The 19,440-nt window shown below is 40.9% G+C and overlaps 1 protein-coding gene across 7 annotated transcripts in view; it reads left to right on the top strand.

Moving 5' to 3' along the window:
* Nucleotides 1-19,440, top strand: part of LOC135166262 (neural-cadherin) — a 113,829-nt gene continuing 94,389 nt past the window's right edge. For 5 of the 7 annotated variants that reach the window (XM_064128361.1, XM_064128364.1, XM_064128359.1 and 2 more), the window contains exon 1: nt 1-414. The gene's annotated coding sequence lies outside the window, so the exon portion shown is untranslated. The remainder of the gene's footprint in view (nt 415-19,440) is intronic. The other 2 variants (XM_064128365.1, XM_064128362.1) reach the window with 1 other exon arrangement.

The following is a 19,440-nucleotide window of genomic DNA, read 5'->3' as shown; positions in this document are numbered from 1 at the left end:
GGTAGTGGTCCGCGCCCCACAGCCGCGACAACTAGGGGGACTCATCTTCAACAGACTGTGTTTAGTGTGTGAAGACGTGTGCCGCCTCAGAGCCGGAACGGGTTTTATGTGCTTTAAGTTGCGCGGGTATTACGAATTATTGTGACAGGGGGTACGGGATATTTTGTTTAAAAAAAAGTGTAACTTTTTTTTTACTTATGAATTTTTTTGTTAAATATATTTTGAGGTATTGAACTCGTGTGATTGAGGAGGTTTGACACTGTGACATTATATTTATTTCTCTTGGTTTGTTTCGTGGTGGTACACAGTGAAGGTGAGGGGGTGATAGTTGAGGATTTGAGGGGCCTTGCGAACTGGGATTAGGGTGCAACGTGGATAAAAATCGTTGGAGGCTGAGTGATAACCGGTGACAAGGTATGTTGGGTATTAATTAGACTGATGATTGGATTGAATGAATGATTTTGAGTTCATTGACGGAATTGTTTTGCAACGATGATCCCGATGATTTTGATTGATTATCGGACATGTGACGCTGGGCTCGGATGGAAATACATCGGGATAATGGGTGATACATTCATCCCCTCCCCTCCCCCGTTCTTTCGCCCCTCGAGTATTCGGTGGAATATCGGCGGAACGCATGTGCCCGTGGCTTTCTATTTCGGTTGTGCGCCGGCTCCGTGAGCTTTCACATATCGCGAGGATCAAGGGGAATAGTGCGAAAATAAAACGCCAGATGACGACGAGAATAACCGAAATTTAGAATATTTTTTTTTCTCGTCAATTGCGAGTGCGTTTCTGATGGGGTGCGGGTAGTACCGGAGTTTTCACATTGTTAATGATGGGGACAGGTGCACTTTTATCGTAGGTAGGTGGTGGCCCGCGCGTATCGGGCTCGCGTGGACGCTCGACCCCTGCGATCGTGTAACAGGGGGCGAGGGGTGGAGGAGGAAAGGGGGGGGGAGCAGTGTGGAGTCATTGCGCCAGCGCACATCAGCCGATGGAACAGAGTACTAGGGGTTGGTTTATATATATTTTTACCTTCATGTGGATTTTACAACGTCAACTCACACTGCCATGGGAGGGGAAAAAATACGGCGGTTTTAACCGATACATTGAATTTAATGATTAACCCACAAACGCTTGTCAGTCTGATGAACTCACGAGTTTTCATCTGGTTTATGTGCCGGTGAATTGCATCAAATGGGATTATTGATTTTTTTGGGGGAGGGATTTAAGGTGGTCCACGTTTTCTGAGGCAGCGGGGAGGGGCAACGCCGAGTAAATAAATAAATTATTCGGGAGGTTAAGGTGGTTTTCGGGGACTGATTGACCTCAATCCTGGAAACGGGTGGGATTTTACTGGGAATAAAATAGATATCGGGTTTATCATAGATTTCATTAGTGTTTAAGGTGGAATTAGGCGAGTGGGTAATGTAACCCGACTTTTTATCATCTTGACATTTAATTCGTGAGTCAATAGTTTTTCGTTGAGAGAAAAATTTGGTTCGAGGAGTTTTAAATTGTGGGTTAATAGGCATTTGGCGATATTATATTGGTTTGGAAGGGTCTAGTCCTTGAGAACTCAGTGAAGTCCGCGTAGTTTTTCCTCGCGTAATTGAAAAATTAAATTTTGTTGAGTAATTGTCGCGTTAATGACACTTCGTCCCGGGTGACCGTTTGGTCCTATGTAATGAAGACGGAGAATTTTTTTTTGGGAATTTTTGCTCACTTGCACGTTGGGGGCGGCTTCAACGTGCCTTCCGGATCGATCGTTGTATTTGCTGTCTCGTTTCATCCTGGTGAAGGTGGAGGACGTGCTACTTTCCCTCCTCTCTCCTGGTTTTTGCGAATTCACCGTTGTGGGTGAATTCCACTGGGAAGACCGAGGGATACGCCAATATTTTTTCACGCGTGTGAACTACGAGGTATTGTTTTTACGGTGGGTTTTGGCGCCCGCAACGATCTCCGAGGTGGAGATCGATTCTAGAACGGCTAAGTGGCGTGTCAGTCTTGTTTGGGGATATGTCGATAGTTTAGAAGGGTAGAAGGGGGTGCTGTGGGAGTTGATGGATTTCAATTCAGTTTTTCGGTGGTTGAGAGACATCTGGAAGGCTCGAGGGGAGTGAAGGTGAATGACGTGATATCAGAATAAGAACGCGTAGAAAAATCGAGGAATATAAAATTCTGGAGGACTGAGGTGGGGAAATTTGTTTAAGAGACTGGGACTTGTCCGAAAACTATACACAACTGGTTCGAGTCAAGTTTAGCGGAGAAATAATTAATGTGATAATGGAAAAACTAATCCTTCTCGTGTGTGGTCGGAAGTGGGTGGATAAATCACCCGGACGACTGGAATGTTTCGTAAAATATTCTTTATGAGCACGAAAAGGCGATTTTATAACAGAAGAGACCTCAGAGCTCAGTGAAAATGGGGAAAATGTTGGGGAAATCTAGGGAAATAATGAATATTGAAAGGTGTGGCCCAAAAACCGCAATATTTCCTCGAAATAAAATAAATAAAATATTGTTTCTTTCACTTCTGCTGATGATTTTTGATTTTCCATGGAAATACCCTACGTTCAGTGGCAATCAGAGTGCACTACCTGCGGCGACGCAAATTCTTACGGTCGTCGGATTCGTGACAGACTCACGCGACCATGTACTAATCGAGTTGGATGTGGTTTGCACGTCGCGTGCACCGAAACACCGGGTGGCCAGCAACATTACCCCTTCGGGAGTATTAACATTTTCAGAGATGGTTGTTCTAAAGAGGAAAAACTCCCCTGCGCTTTCGCCGGGGTTTTACGAGTGACTTATTATTATATTTCGGATGGAGCTGAGGAGGCCCGCGGAATAACAAATACACTGGGTTGGAGATGGGTTGAGCGGATAGTGAGATTATTTGGAGTTCTCTGAGGGAGTTCAGGGATGTTGATACAATTTCGAAATTCAAGGGTCGACATCCGGATGGAAAGTGGAATTTATACGAAATGTATATGGCACATGTCGGGTATATATCATATACATATTTCCTGAGGGAGAATATTTACCGCAAACATTGACATGACTGATAGAGTATACGTTTTGATGGTGGGATGGGCCTGATTAGTTCTTAAAACTGAGACAAAAGGAAAAATTTATATCTTTTCTATTCAATTTATGTGTTTTACGGCTAATTTACACTCGTTAATTGAGTACAGTTGATGAAAAGTCTTTGTTCAGATCGCAGATGTATCCCTTCCCATCGGAAAAGAATATTTGCTCGAAGTAAGTAAAGACGATTCAGTCAAATGTTCCATAAACGCTTTAGTCCGCGCTCTTTACATAAATCAATAAATACACTCTCTTCTCTCGATGTTCGTTATATCGGCCATTGAGACGAACAACAGGTGAAATTTAAATCTCCCGCAACTAGAAAACTACCGAATGATCGTATTTTCATTTTCACTGCTTTATTTCTTCTTTTAGAAATAATCCTGATGATTTTTTAATGCTCTCGAACAGTACTCGTTGCTGACGTTATTCAAGTCATGAACCAGTCGAGTTAGCTCAAACGATTTTCCCCTTTTTCCGTTGATTTACCGAGCAATTGAATTCCAGTATTTGTGAATTATGTTCGACATTAAACTACTTTATCCTCGGAAAAATCACTGAATCCCTGAACTAGCTTTTAAAAAACTCAGCAAACTCTGGGATTTCGATTTTCGTCGAGTAATGGGATTTCCCGTTGAAGTTGAACCTTCAACTTTTTCATTGAACTCGGTAATATAAATTTAAAAACTCGCACCGTTGATTGAATTTTTAAACGAATGGCGAGGTACCTCAGTCATGAAACTCTGTGTTGACTCAAAATTTGGTCAGTTCATTTTATTCGAAAATTATCATCAATTCCGGTACTCGGGGGGAGGGGGAGATAATGCCGGCGAATTTCCGGAGCGGAATATGGGAAAACATTGACTCTTCGGAGCGAAGTGGAAGTTAATAAACCTTTGATCACAAAATTATACTTTCATCCGTTTTCCAAACTTCGTGAAGTTCCAGGAAGACTGTACTCACGAAAACTTCGTGCACGTCATGAGCTCATAGATTAAAATGAGTAGAAACCCTTTCCGTCATTCTAGTCTAGGACCTTCCTACCTTCATTGGTGATTAACTTCGGTTGGTTCAAGCATACCAAAGTGGTTTAGGCAATTTTTCCGGGAAATTTCCTCGAGTCGTTTTTAAGGACAAATTTTAATTAATAATTTACCCCCGAAGCTCTACAAAATTTTACTAGACATCTGGAAAAATTTTACCTTAACTGCAAACTGGTATTTCATGAGTGAGGGGTTGAGATTCCTTCCAACACTTGTCTCCGGAAGATTTTCTGAAAAATAAATATTTTTCCGATTAATTCATATCGGGTCTTACAAAATATCCCCCAAAAGGACTTCAAATTCACCCCTGGAAATATTAAGACACATAAATCTTGGGACCTTTGCAAAATTCTACCAAAGACTCAACTCAGATAGACATCCACATAAAATATCTGGTTCGTTACTTGAAAAGGATGAAATCGTGCAATTAAATTCGTGGAAAATGCACAAGTTGCAGTGCATTTGAATTCAGTAGAGGTGAGGGTTCGTTGGCATCTGGCACCAGGCCCTGTAAATTCAATATCGATCCGAGGATAGCGTTTAAATGTGGCTTCTGTCTCTTCCACCTCTCGTACCTTTCTATTTTCCCCTTTTCTCCATCTCCCTCATTTTTACTTCCCAACTAAAATCACGTTGGAATACGCCAGTGTATACATAGTGACATAAATCGATTCGGACAATGAATTATTGAGCTTCCCAAGTAGCTGAACGAACTCCTATATTTCACAGTCGTCTCGAGGCGATTCCAAATTTGTCAGGTCAAATTTTCCTCGGCCCTTCCACATCCAAGTGTACGTTTCCTTTAAATTCTCGAGTTCGTGGAATCAATGACTTGAGGAACGTAATGTTCGTATCGATCTCTGCTAATCCCTAATTACGACATAAATCACTCTGCAATGACAACGGACAGAAAAATACGTAATACCTCGCTTGGCAATCGGTTTAATTCGGTCGATCCTTTCGATAGTTTTCAGTTTCGAGTGTTCGTCGAGATGAGGATTCGCTCGATGCCCTAGTTTTTGAAAATTCTCGTTGTGCTACGTAATATCCCAGGGAGATGGGAAACGCGTGTTAGTTCCTCGTATTGTCATGACACAAAGAGATAAATCTGGGAAAATAATTCCCACGTGGAAATAATTTTCAATTTTCCTGGTGGTGATGTAGCAAGGGAATGTGTGCCATGGCCAAGACGTCTGCAGAATATGCAGAATTCTGGGCGTGAGAATTCCATAAGAATGGACACGTGATATTGGAGATCTGGAGATTTGAGGCATCAGCAACTTCTGCTGAATAGAATATTATTTTCCATTTATCATTCAAAAATCCTTCACGTGTTTCAGGAGTCGTGAGTAATTCGAAGATCTCCAAGATTTCTATTTCAAGTATTTTTTTCTCTTTGACAACTTACGACTGTCTGAGGTAAAACAAGACTTGTTTAACTGTTTCTTTTGTCCCCAGTTCACGAGCTTTTTTTCTTCACGTTATGAACAACATAATCGATACGAGCTATCGTCTCGCGTGTTCCGTTGACCGACGGCGGCACGATATTCTCGAATTCAAGAATTTGTCTCCTCAATAAATGCTGACCTTGATAGTCAAGTCTGAGATAATCTGTCCGGTCAGTGTGACCTTAATGCAGGATTTAATAGATCGAATAATGTTGTGTCGGGTTCAACCCGTTGGGTTAGTGGTCTGCACATCCCCGAATCAACCGTCACCACTGAGAGGAACACCTTGATTCGCACTTTGACCTTTTGGTGAGAATTTGACCGGTAAATGAGTCTGTGGGATATTTACCGAGTGGTGGTTTAACCGAGGGATACGATTCTCACCTTCATAATTCTTCAATTTTCGCACCTTTGGCAGAACGGTACGACATAATGAAGTGGCGGACGACGTTTCATTGGGTAATGGAGGTGGTGACCTTGGGAATTGATACATCATGGCGGAGACCATCAGTCATTGTAACAGTCTTTTAATGGCCCTCGGAGGGTGAATTTTCGTGATGTTATCTACGTAATTTTACGAAGTGTGGGAGACCCACGTTATTTCGAGTAGATGAATGAGCTCAAGGGGTTTTAATAATTTTTCGAAATATCTTTATCATTGTTTTTAGATTTTCAGTTAATTCGGGAAGCCCGCGCACATCAAATTATCAATACATCAATCGCCACTGATTGATTCCTCCGAAAATAAAAAAAAAATACAAAAATGTCTTTGACACGAGCATAATCATCCTCATAAGAATATCCTACCCCCAGATGGGTTACCCGCCCCCTCCTCTGGCATTTCCCCCCAAAAACTGAGGAATTCCGCGCATTAACCCCCTGCCCACCACCGGGCCCGTCTCAAATTGCCCAATTTCTGCTGAACCCTTCTGGGTACACGTGCCACAGGGACAATCAGCGTCACCAAGTGCATCAGCGACGCGTATACTTTTGTTACATCCATCCGGCGTGTGTGAACACCAGCCAATACCAGAGTCCATGCACTTCGGCCCTTGTCTTTCTCTCTTTCCGTCAGTTCCCCTTATGCGCACGTGCTCGGGGCAAAAGTTTCCAAGTTATTCTTGCACGACGCCCTTCTCGCACGACCACCCGACGTCTCGTGCCTATACGCTCTTTGACATTTAGGTAACAGCAGCGACCGGCGTGTGCCTCGGAAGCCATCGATCCAATTTCACCCTCCCTCCCCCTCCCCACCTCTTACGATTTTATTTTCATGTTTTTTTTGTTTCTCGGGTTTCTTATCCTGTGAGAATTTCCTCGAGGCCTGTTTTTTTGGGGAATTAATGTCATGTCAAAGTAGCTGTGAACAAATATTTTTCTGTCTTTCTCCCTTTGGATAAGAAAAATGAGAAAATATATTTTTTTTGGGAATTCTTAACAAATTTTTCATTTATTGTGACATTCAACGATTTTTTTCCGGTAAAATATAAGAGTAATTTGGGTAATTAGTAGATTAAATTAACGACAAGGGAATAAATCAATTAATAACAATTAATACTTGAAACGATTGCATGAGTGAAGATTATTAGAATATTCAATTCAATGTTCTTTCATCTCTGAAAATTTTTTTTTTCAAAAGAAAACATCGTGTAATTGTCGCTTTCATTAAGACGCGGGTACAGAGGCTAATTACAAGTAGAGGACCGACGGAGACGCTGCAAGACTGAATACGAGACGTGGCGTCTCGGGTGGAAACGACAATAGAACCCCACTAGGGTGCGTGATGAGCACCGGGGGTGGATTTCGAATGATGAGACAAAATAAACGAAAGGGAGGGGAGAAAAAAAAATGCACGAGGGCGTGAGGATTGACGTGGGGTACGTGACGATTGCAATAACGTTAATACTCTGGTTGTGATTGCACAAAAAATACTGACGGCAGTGGATAACTGTCAATTCCAATGAACGAAACCGCTGGCAGAGGAAAACTGAACCGCTGGATTCGATTTGGGATTGGGATTGAATTAAAATTTCTAAATGTGTAAACTCGGAGGAACCAACTGCCGAATATTGGAGTGAACAAATATTGCAGAAGATATTTTTTTATATTGACGCGATTTTTTTATTTATTAATTATTTTATTGTCTGGTCGATAGAAATAAAAGGGAATTTTACGCAATTTTTTGGAGCGTTCCATTTTTATTAAATGTTTCTCTTCGTGTGGGAGGAAAAAAAATTTGTTGGCTTACATTCACTTCATTATTCTATTTTAATGATTAAATGTAAACTGACTGCGCTTTTATCAGACCGTTACGGCCGATTGAGCGAATTTTAACGAATCCACCTCAATTAAATTCGCTAACTGCCAAACCCGTTGCTGCGTACTAATTAATTCATCAGTAAATTTAATGGATGACTAACTGTGAAAATTTGACAACCAATTATCGTACGTTCTGTTCGATCAAGGATTCAAGTCCATCGATGCAATATCGATGATTTTTGCGTTGCGTGCCTGTTACGAATTTCGGAAAATCCTGACAAATAATTTTTCCCCTCAAGTCTCCCCCAGTTTCCATTTCCAACTCTCCCTAAAATCCAGCAATTATTTAAACAAAACATTCGTGCAGAAAATCGTCTCGTCAATAAGATCTTCAACAAAACAATAGATCCCATACTCATGCCCTTTTTTAGTGATTCCAATGATTTTTAGAAGTGAAATCCCTCCAGAAAAATTTTCATTATTTCAACGCTCCCGAATAAATGAAGAAATGAAGCAAAAAAATCTAACTAATTATCCCACTCGCTAATCCATCAGCTCTACCCTTTTAATTAAAATCAAGGCGAACCCATCGTCGCCTGCGATATCCCATTGGTCAGTAGTATACCATTGAGTAACCGGAGTGGGTGTTCATCATCTCTGTGATTTTCGCCGGCGACAAAATCACCCGACGAGGAGTAAGCGCCGGATAAAATAGTGAATACCGCACACACATTCACTCGCCAAGCGGAGAAATTGGAAGGTCGTTTACATATTCAAGCCGAGGTATAATATGAAGTTGGTATGTCCGCCATATGGTGTCGATGGAGCGCAAACGGCCTCCGGTCTCCTCCTCTCAAGAGGCCGCCCCTCAAAAACCGTTTTGAGTCCTTCACGTGAGATCTCTCGTCCTTGATGGACTCCCTCTTTTGTTCTCACTCCCTTCAATGGATTTTTAATCTCAGTTGTACACTCCCTTCAACCCTTTCATCATTCATATTCATAAAAATTTCACTTCCGCTTCGGCATTTTTTTTTTTAACCTCCTCGGGATGTGTACAGGCGGTATTCTACTTGCAAATGAGAGGTGTTCTGGGGGGTTGATTTTCTATGATATTGGAGAAAAGTGTTGGGGGTGATTTACGGGAGAATTTGCATGGAATTTTATAGATTCTTGGCGGTACGTGACGGCTTCACTGTGTTGCAAATCCCGAGACATTTCATGGCTAATTTAGGAGCAATTCCCAGGGAAGAGACGTTAAATTTGATTTGAGGAGAAAAGAATCGTAAAATTTCCAATTTCACCGATAATTTTATGGAGCTTAGGGCTATCGATTGTATTGACAGCCACGCGATCTCACGACTTTTTTAAAATAAAAATTATTCTAATACTCCACAAAAACTATATATTTATAGTTGATATTTTAAAAAATGTACAGACCTTTCATAGACAATAATTTTTCTAGTTAGCAATACCCTCCCCCCGCCAGCAATCAAATCATTCACTTCCCTTCACCTCCCCCCCCCCCGAAAATAGAAAACCCGCGGTGTTTAGTCCTCCCCCGACTGAGACGTCCTGATACATTGGCAATGGTCAGAGACAATCTCACCCCCAGAACCTTCCACTATCCCCAGCTTCGACGTGCGGGTATTAATAATCCCAACGTGCCAGGGGTTGTAAAATCATCGTAGACTGGTGGAAGTGAATACGACTGGATGAGAATGGGAGAAGGACTGAGAGCGAGAGAGTGGCTTTGGGGCGCATGCAGCCCCTATCGATTGACAGCCCTACGGTCGTTGCCGCCACCACTACTACACCACACAACTACAACCACCGGCGTCGTCTCCTGGCTTTTCTCTCAATCAATCCAAGTAGCGTACTTCTCGTCTTGTCCTTTCTCCCCCCTCACCCTCTCTCTCTCTCTCTTTTTCCCTTGGCGCAATGCCTGCCTCAGATTTTTTTTTCTTCATCCCCCTGTATCCTTTGTCGCCGTCTCTCTCGCCACTTTCCACCCCAGAGAACTTGGCTCTCCCCCATTCTGGCCTCACCGGGGGTTCTACGAACCCTTGGCTCTCGCTGTTTTGCCGAGGGTCTACCTCTCTTTGTCTGTTCTTCCGTCAAAAGACCGGGCCAATGTCCTATTGCACGTCTGGCGGCTGCACTGGCTCTCCCTCTCTCTCTCTCTCTCTCTCGGGGGTGATATCGGTGATTCGGGACACTCACCCCGAAAAATATTTTACGAGGGACGCGCCGACGCGCTAAATTGTCGCGGAAAAGGGATGTTGTGGGTAAATCTCGAGAGCTTTCGAAGGAAACACGCGTGCGCAATGATTAGGGGCTGGAAATGACTTGAAGGGGTTTGCGGAGGATTTTGATGATGGAAATTCGAACGTGGGACCACCGGGTCCTGGGGAACAAATGCCAGTGTCATTGTGGGGCGGGGGAGAGTAACAGATTGATTGGATCATCTCCAGGTCCAAAATTATACCTAAAAATCGGTTGATCGTCATTTTTTTTCACGTTTCCCTCTCTAGAAATTTAATTTTTATTCAAAATTTATTTTCGTTTCTTTTTTTGTATTTCAGAATCGGAATATTTCCCTCCTCGTAATTTTCCTTGGACCACTGGCCATTCTATTTACAATTTTTTTCCTCTGAATCTAACCGATAATTGGTTTTCCTCAATATCACAGTTTATCTCTTTCTATGTCCTGTCGAATACCCCAATATATTCCCCAGCAGGGTGATAAACAATAGAATTCACTCCAGGATGAAATACTTCCCGGACAGATGATTTCGTTGGGATGAAAATGGCTGGTGGGTAATCGAGCAAATTTCCACGACTCACTGCTGGCAATTCTCGTTCCATGTCCATCCCCCGAGGAAAGGTATTTTTTAATAAAATGCGTGAGTTCCTTGAAGACGATGTGGAGAGCTTGATGCTAGATGTTCACCTCTTCAGCATGGGTTCGAGTTTTATCTGATATTTGCACTTGAACTTAGGGGGGGGGGGGCGGTGGAGGAGGAGGGGGTGAGGGCGTCGATGCGAGCGGGATAAACCGGGTGATGGTGGTCGTGGTGTCGGCTTATTCCCTGGCTTCGACCTTAGTTCGTTCGGGCGTGCGCCTTGACAACCCCATTGGTCCGCTTGGAAAAGACAGGCTTTTGAGGGTAACTCAGGAGAACGGAAAGATACGCCATCTTTATGATCATTGATTGTCACCTTTTCTCCTCTTGAGGTCCAATCACTGTCGTTTGTCCTCCACCGGCCACTTCTTTATTCGATTGGCGAAGAATAATGCAAAATATTTATCGGAAATTTTATTCCTCTGTTGGAGATGAAATCACGTCCTTTTTCTGATAATGTTGTTCATGGGGAATTAATGAAAAATTCCAGGGATTTAAATATTATTTTGGTAATGGTTTTTTCGTGAAACCGATTGCAAAAGAAAATATTCAAAATCATCACAAATATTTAATAAAAAGTCATTATAACCCCCCAGAAATATTAAATCCGATTCTCTATTCTCGTTGAACCTCATATGTCAAAGGGATCGAACAATAAAACAAACAACAACATCCACCAAAACCCTTCAATCCCTCTCGAACAAAGAAACATTTTCCTCCCAACGTTCGTATGCAAACAAACACAACTAACGAAACCGCAGTTTCATTTTATTTTGAAACATATTTTCTTTCATCACATTCCCCTCTTTCATCCCGCATAAGCCGCTCACAACTTTTTTTTTATATCGATGTGCCCTACACAATCCCCCGGTTATCGTTTCATCTGATTCTTCATCATAAAGTTGGCCGACAATTAACGACTGTATTGATTGTTAACATATTTTTCGTCGCCTTATCGCTCCATTATTTAACCCACAATTTCCATGACTGCGACAATAATTTTATTAAGTTTTTCGCTGAACCCCTCATTGACCCTTTTCACTTAATTCACGACCTGTGAGGTCATCTTTAATATCTCCCCTCCCGCCATTTGCTTCGCAGCATTCGAGGTACACAAACCCGGACCCCGCAGCTGTCACCCGTGGGCCCCCTCTGATGTCACGGACATTTTCACACAGATACAGAATAAAGAAAGGAAGAAGTCATTTTCAGACACAGCACAGGGTCTCGTTAGAATGACTCCAACGCGTCCAACTCAATCGGACTAATAAATCCCCACCACAACTGCTGAACATTCCCACAGTGACAGGAGTAACTTGACACTCGTAGAAGAAAAAAAAATGTAAATAGTCATTTAAATACTCTACGAGTGAATGGGAATGAGAAATTTGAAAATTTGTTTTTTTGGTGGAGTTTTAATGACGCGATTAGTTTTCCAAACTTTTGTCAACTCCAGTTATTTTTCCATCGTCCAAAGCCCTTCGGTCTTTACTAAATTATTATTTAATTATTACTCAACTTCTCTGGATGGATAAAATATTTATTATTATTATTTTCGCGATATAATTATTTGCTCGTCATTATCCTTCTGCTAAAATAATTATTTCAGATGAATCTCCCGGCGTTTCAACCATTGAATTTCCCCAGGGAAAAATATCATTTTTAAATCAACAATGAAAGATGTAATGACAATAAAAAAATCTTGATTGATGTGAAACGAAATATTATGAAATGATAAATCGGTGGAACGACCACAATACGAGTAACGAGACAGAAAATTTATGTTTTGAGACTCGTTAATGACACGGGCGTTGCCGCTGACTATTGACGAGTTTTTTCCATAAGTTACCAAGTTTTCTATGTCAATGGGTATTTTTTTTCTGAGAACCAGAATGAGGGTTTTTTGTTCAGGTAATTGGAGGTATTATCGGGGATTTGCAGTGTGGGGACAATTGTGGGTTCGTGGGGATGTGGAAAATCGACGGGAGGGTAGTACCCGGACGAGTCGTAAACACATTTTTTTTTATGTACGTTCGGGGAAAGTTCATAAATATTCAGGGATTACTTGTGTTTCTTTCGTGAAGTTGAAAATGGTGAAGAATTCAATGGAGTGTCCCAGTGAATATCTGATCTGGGTTAATGTTCACTTTTTTCCGATAACTCGCGAATTCTTCATGAGTCTTTGCGAATTTAATCAGCCGAGTGATGTATCGATATTGGAGTAGATTGAAAGTCGCTAGTTCACAGAGTTAGTGCCACTAAAATTCTAACATTCATTGAATTGTTTATCGGAGTGGTATACGAGTGAAATTTTTCAATGGAAATTATCCCCCAGTTTCATCAAAGTTCCGAACTCTACGTAAAAATTAACAAACGATAATTAATTTTAAATCTAAATTTACGAAATTATTCATGGAATGTGGAAGTGAGATACCGGCAATCATTGAATAAATAATCTACGATAAATAAATAAACGTTGGACTTTGAAATTTAGCCCTCATCAGGTTCATCAAAGGGCGATAAATCTTATCAGTAAAAATTAAATGCAGACACATTTTTAATGGGTAGTAGCAACCCTTTTCAGGGTGACGATAACCATCAGAGATGGCCCGATGTCACCAGCACTATCTCCACTACTCATCGTCGAAAAACCCCGATAGAGTTCCTTCAATAAAACTTGCCCAACTTCATAAAATTAGACTGTTGATATCTACCTCGTTTACATTCAAATTTGATGACAGGTTGTTACCTTCCGGTATCTAAACTATCCTCCAAAATGCCACCCATTTCCCCCATCTGTATATTCCGTGCTGCAAACTATATGGTTTTGTTGGACGTATGCGGAAGGAGAGGGCGCAACCCAAGAGTTTCACGAGGCGCCCATACACTCGTTCATTTATAGGTGTTCACATCCGGTTGGCCGTGAGGTTGTGATTTACCGGAAGCTGGTGAAAATATGGTGCAACGTTCACCCGCTATGCTTTGATAATTTTTTTGTGTCCATGTGGACAGGGACAAAGGGGTTTGGGTTGACAACACAGGAGTAAACATGTGGACAGAGAACAGAAATATCTGGCTCTATATAATGGGGAGACCGGAAGTTATGTTTGTACAACTCAAAATATTTAATAAAAGTCACTGGAAAGGATGACTGCATTGTTAAAAAATTTTATCAGGCATTTTGGTCGATTCAGTCTCTGGAACTCCAAAAAATCATTTTTTTCGAAGATTTTTGAGGAAAAGAGGTCATCCAAACATTAAAAAAAAATTGTCTTTCAAAGATCATCTAAAAAATAATTTTTTTTCGGAAGTAATCGTACTCAGGGCGATTGTCCTGACTTAATACTCAACTGTCCTCGACATTAAATTTTTTTTCCACTAATAATTTATTTAAAAGCCAGTGCTTGTTGTTGGAGAACAATTTTTTTCAATTTTTCCTGGGAACTTTAAATTTGAGTTGGACATACGAACGATGGAATTTGAAATTTGTGAACCGGCAAACGAGAGGTCCCCGAGCTACTCGAATTTTCAATGAAGACCCTTGAGAAGGAATAGAAGAAAATGCTGTTGTATACGGCTCCTACGGGTTAACGCCCATCCTCATGGCACCCATGAATCACGGATGACTTCTCCTACCATCCGGAGGCGCCTAATTCGATCCGGAAAAATTCACCGGATGATTCGTTGGTTACGCACCCACCCAGCCACGTGTCCCCCTCATTAATCAACTTAAATTCCCCTCCCTCCCTTCAATTGATATTCCCGGAACAAATTAAAGATAAAATGATGGAAAAATGACGAAAAAAAAATATCCACCAACAGCGATGGGAACTGACCGTCCCGACGGTCATGTGACCGCTTACGTGACGACCTCGGCAACTTTCCTGAGCCCAAATAACCCCCCAAGCGAGATGGAGTTGCGTTCACCCCGAATTTACCTCTTCCCATTCAAATCGAAAAAATTTCACTCAATCGTTGCAACAGATTTATGTCGATACAGCCCCCTCCGATCTTCCCCCAAGTGAAAAAAATCAGTTGACTGTGAAGCCAGCAATTGGACGGTATTCAACCGACAATTGAAAGCCCCGTGCTAGATGATGCTTCAGTGTTTGCAACGACTAGACTCCTGGATATACAGATCAGCAGGCAATGCTGGTGTCTATTTGTTACGGTCTTTAATCAGACTGACGTGCGGTTCGTTAATTGATCGCATGTTCTGATGCATTGTGTATCAACGAAGCGTGCAAACGAACCCTGTCCCCTCCCCCACGAGTTTTCAACTTGGACACTGGATTTGTGTGGCTGGGAGTACGAAAAAAAAAAATTTTTGTAATCAAGAACAAAAACGGAAAAAAGTTCAACTCTCACGCCTTTTTCCGGTTAAATGGAAAAACCCTGATGACTTTTTTGTTTATTCCAGTTCCACTTTATTTTTATCACTGATTTACCTCATTCGTATTTTATGAACTAGTGTATTTACACCTTTTGCTGGTGTACTAATTTTTTATATACATTTTTGAATAATTTATAATTATCCGAGACTGAATAGATGAATTTTACTCGAGTAAAAAATCTCCTGAACCAAAGATCTTCCAGAAGATCTCATAAGAAAGATCAAAAGATCTTCGGAAGATTTCTCTTGTTCCCAAACCATTCGTGAAAAGATCTTTCGATGATTCATCGAAAAATTTTGAAAAATCTTGGGCAGAAAAAATTGTTCTCTGTGAATTCTTTTAATGAATCACAATTTTTTAACAATTACTCTCATCTGATTGTTACGTTCGTGAACAACGCGTAAAAAACGCACTGTTAAATAAAGTATAATTAGGAAAAAATGTCTGACATGTACGCACTGTTACTACTGCAACCCCCCGAGGACTTGTTGTTGGTCGCGAATTTATTTATGTTTTATCATCCCGTTCTCTCCAGTCTCCGACGGAATTTTTGTTAACCAACGGCATTGGGAATGCATGGGAGGGGGAGGGAAGGGGCGTTGTCATCAGGGCTTCATGAAATATTTGCGAAATACGTGCGTGTCATGGTTAGCGTGAAAATCAGGGGGAGAGATGTTAAAGCAGACGCTTGGCGTGTTGTGTATGTGGCGAGACGTATCCACGTGACGATTTATCGACGTGCACGCGTAGCTCACTGGTCAGTGGACAGAACACGATTCTCGTTTACCCTTTAGAAAGGGCTATTCATGAGGGCCGTGTTGTGTGAAGGGTAGAGTGAAGGGGGTGGCTTCAACGATAGCCCACAACGGTGAGGATATATGTCCACAAATCAGCTTTGTAATGTACACTTGTTTCGTACACTTCATCATGATGAACAATTCAATTTTATGGTTCAATACATTGCGAAGGTTTTCCATGGTCGAGACTGGTGGACTAAATATTTCATCGACTTAACAAATTCAATTAGTCGAATTCAACAATTTTATTTCGTTAATTATCATATTCTGATTTTAATTTGGAATTTATTTAGAATTATTGGATATTTTTCTTGTTGTCGAGGATTTTTTTTTATGAAAATGGGAGAAATTTGTATTTTGATAAAAGGAACAAATTTGCAATTGTCCATTATCACAATCAATTAATTACCACACGGTAAATGTGAATCCTCGTCCCCTGTGCCAATGGACAATTGCAAAAATATTGCGCTTCCATTTTTTTCCCGCATGTTGAATAAATTTATTTCTTTCGGTGAGAGCTCAGGGGCCGGTATAATGCACTCGAGCATTACAATTTCAGATTCCAAGTTTGTGAAAATATATATGCGCCCGTTTTTTGTTGGTCGGTTTATCCCTCAATGGACACGAGCCACGACATTGTCGAGGTGTTCCTCGTCCCTTGAATTTATATTTTTTCCTCTCAATGGGACAATAGACTAGTGCCAACAAAGCCACCGTGACCTGGGCCTATCAACGCACTGGATTTACTCGCGTCTGTACATTCTTTTTTTTTTTTTATTTCGAAACCTCGAAACACCTTTTCTCTCTTCTATCTGAATTCGGGAATTTTCTTCTGAACGCGACTGTCAATCAATACGAAAATGGGTGCAGTTGAACGTGCAGCACATGGCATCAATTTCTCGCTATTTATTTGAGAGTTTGAAAAATGCATTTTTAGAAATTTGGGGGATGTATTGAGCTGTGGAAAGGTATGTACAGATTTCGGAAAATTGGGTTACCGATGGTATGATTTTTATTTGCATTTGAAAGGTGAGCAATCATATTTTCACTCTGTCGGGTGAAACGGGAATAAAAAGAGGAAAAATTGTGATTTTTCGAGGGATTTACAATATTTGTCGTTGGGAAAATTATTGATTTATTAAGCCTCGATGAATTATATTGTAATTTAATTACCAACAAAATTTTTAATTATGATTTTTGAATATATTTCGCAGTAAATAAGAACGAGTAATTAACCGAAAGCCAAATGAGGGTAAAATGAACCAGTAATTATTGAATGTTTATCTGAATCGTTGATTGCGAAGTTATGGGAAAATATTGATTAATGGAAATGGGCATACAATTTCCATGAATTATGTTGTCGATGGATTTTATTTGCTTGTGAAAAGCGCATCAATCATTTTTCTGTAAAAAATGAATAGAAGAAAACGCGTCTCTTTCGACGGAATATTGTGATCATTTATCATATTTGATGGAGAGACTTCACATCGAGGTGAAAAGAGCCTTTCAGTCGGAAAATTATTGATTCACTGAGAATTCAATAAAGATTTCAATTTCGCTCATATTTTTATTCAGCAAAAATGGAGTTTTCGACTGAGAAAGTAAGCGCGATCGTGCAAATATTCCACTGTTACATTTAACAATAAATTGTTACGTTGAAAACGAGATAAAATAGACAAAATTCAGAGAGAGAGACTGAATTGAATTGCAGATCTTTAGAAAATACGAGAAGTTTACTCGAATTTTCGGTACTTCATTTGAATTCTCAATGGCTCGTTTGGGATTCCCCGAATTAATTGGAACATCAATATTGACTAGTAGTTGAGATCTAGGACCCCTCGAATCTTTAAACTGATAACAACTCAAAATGCTAATATTCATTGTGATTCTGCCGGATTGTAATTACTCATCCTGATTTCCATGAATTAATCAAGAACTTTTCCACTAGAATCAACGAATTTGATGAGTCAGATTCGTTTAAACTTCTATCTTACCAAACCCTTCATGTTCATCAAATTCCCGAGAATGATAATTTATGATTCCCTCCATAAAATCAAAATTTCAATCACGAATCAATAATGCAAGTCATCTACATTTTCTATCTCTCCCAATATTGTTCAATAAATGAAGTCACTTTCCCTCCAATAAATTTCAAAATCATCCTCTCAACCCCCATTTCCATAAATTTGCATCCGCCTCTCGTAAAAAGCACAACAGAATGTATTTGCAGCTCAACGAATCATGTTAAAATAAAATACATGAAGCAATATACCATATATTTAGAGAAGAACAGAACACCGATTTTCCAATCCGTCAAAACCCTTTCAAAAATTTTCCCTTGACCTATAATTACCAATTTAAACATGAAAAAATCCATAAACCCACATTTACCAAACGGAGGGCTAATTTTTCCTGAAATATTCCTCCCCTTCCACTCGGTAAAATCCCACAATAATTTAATACTCATCAAATTCGGTTCGATCATCAACAATCGCATTGACATCGCACTTTCTCGTCATTTTGTATCCCACTCAATACAAAACCCAACCACCCAACAAATGGAGTGACTTCGCCTCAAACAACTCCCGAAAACGTCCACCGAACCCCCATTTCCATAAATTTGCATCCGGCTCTCTCAAAAAAAACCGAAACAAAATATCTGCATCTCGACAAGTCACGATGTGCCCTCGATGTATCGTTTTTCGATATAAAACTCGAGTTGCCTCCGGCTTGTGCCAGCTGAAGGCAGTTACTTAATACGCTTCAAGACGTGGATTAGGTGTCGTATTTCTACGGGACTTGAATATAATTCCCCTTCACTCTTCCCCGCCCCCTCAGCCACCCCCCAGACCCCACCAGCATCTGCTCACCCTCTGCCCCCCCCCGATGGAATCTTAAACGCCTGGTTATGACCATTATCACAACAGCCTCAACAACTCAGTTTTTTCCTCTATATTTTTTTTCCGACCCTTTCCGTTCTCTCTCATGAGGTTTAAACGACCCGCGGGTGATCTCACGTCCGGTGCAATTGCCGCAAGATAAAGACAGACGTCACAGTAACTCGAGGCGAGAATAAAATCAAATGGCTACTGGGAGGGGTTACTAAATAACAATACGTGAATCTGTACGCGACAGTTGTTGCTTCCGGTGGTGACAATATAGTTGTATCTATGTGGGACTCAGTAGATATGGGGCCCACTGGGGGGCTATTGTCAGTTGGCAATGACCCTCAGTGGGGATTGTCTGGACGGGGGGTCAGTGGTGATGGTTCATGAATCCGTGGTGTCCAGATGCCAGCGGAGAAGTTGATTTTCAGTATTTCCATCGATGCGGGTCAGAAAAAACGGAATTAGTTCAATTGACTTGTTGATCCCGGTCTTAGTTAATGATCGTGATGAGTCGCAGAGAAGAAGATCTGTCTAGCTGTGGAGTCTCTTTCAGAAATCGTTGGAAGGCCAGAGAGCCTTATTTTGGCACCAAGACTTTTAATTAATTTAATTATC

Source organism: Diachasmimorpha longicaudata, chromosome 9, assembly GCF_034640455.1.
Source record: "Diachasmimorpha longicaudata isolate KC_UGA_2023 chromosome 9, iyDiaLong2, whole genome shotgun sequence".
NCBI classification, from domain to species: Eukaryota; Metazoa; Arthropoda; class Insecta; order Hymenoptera; family Braconidae; genus Diachasmimorpha; species Diachasmimorpha longicaudata.
The sequence above is the reverse complement of the archived record's forward strand: the minus strand, read 5'-3'. Positions and strand labels throughout refer to the sequence as shown.